This window comes from Bidens hawaiensis, unplaced genomic scaffold (assembly GCF_021521415.1).
Source record: "Bidens hawaiensis isolate Kalapana, Puna unplaced genomic scaffold, B.hawaiensis_p1.1 tig00040614_1, whole genome shotgun sequence".
In the NCBI taxonomy this organism is placed as follows: Eukaryota; Viridiplantae; Streptophyta; class Magnoliopsida; order Asterales; family Asteraceae; genus Bidens; species Bidens hawaiensis.
Genome location: NW_027497175.1, coordinates 108546 through 109690, shown reverse-complemented (window position 1 = coordinate 109690; position 1145 = coordinate 108546).

Sequence of the window (1145 nt, the reverse complement as noted above, 5' to 3'; positions counted from 1 at the left end):
CGTCGACCAAAATAAACCAACTGAACCTGAAACTTTGAGAAAAGAAAATATGAGTAAAAATGAACTCGTTTCCACTGGAATCATTCCAAACGAATGTTTAGAACTCCGGATATATTAAATTAAACATTTAAGCGAGTCGGTACTGACCAGAATCCGAACAGAGAGTCAGAAGTCAGGTTTTGTTCAGTAGCCTTAAAATCTCGTTACAAAAATAAAAGTCTTCTGGACTGAATATCGGTTCCGATTAGAAGTGTTAGAAATCGATTGGTCAAAGTTGTTGACCAATATGACCTTAAACGGGTCGGAAAGCATTTGACCACCGAAACTCCCTCAATCGACAAAATTGATTGAGGGCTTTTGTTCTACATATAAAAAACTACAATATTGAAGAAGACAACTTACCCGAACGATGAATGAAACAAGAGATAACTGAGGTCAAAGGGTCTTGAAGCTTGAAAGTCAACGAATACTTGAAGAACTTGAAGAAATTGAAGAAACCGACAATGCGGGAAGAAGAATTTCGTGGATTTCAGGTATGAGGGCTGGTATTAAAGTAATAATTTAGGGTTTTATGATATGACTTGTTTAAATATTTTGATCACACCCCGCCATCTGGCCTAGGCGTGTGACCCACAGTTGGTACCACTTTTTTCAATTTATCAAAGTTTGCAGCGGAAAATGTTAATTTAAAAATATTCATTTTTATAACAAAGAGAATTAAACACCCTTGATGTTTTACAAAATTACTTGTTTAAAAACAAGTTTAATATATATATATATGCTTCATTACAAAATTAGCTGAGCCACCAGCTGCATTCTATGCCTAGTGATCTTCTATCTCCACTGGCATATTCTTCTCTATACCTTACTCTTGGTTACTTGAAAACAGTTTGAAAATACGTCAGCTATATGCTGGTGAATACGCTGACTCAATAAAACATTTTCACAATTCGTAATGACACAACACCAATAGTGTTCAACGACTCAATGGGTCTAAACCCCATCTCATCGGAACTAAACATACGCACAAACCACATAATCGGACTTCACTCGCCCTAGAGACAGTCACTTGCCTTATGGTCAGTATGTCTGTAGTGTGCCCACTACAGTACATATATGTAAGGATCCAGACACATGTGTATTTT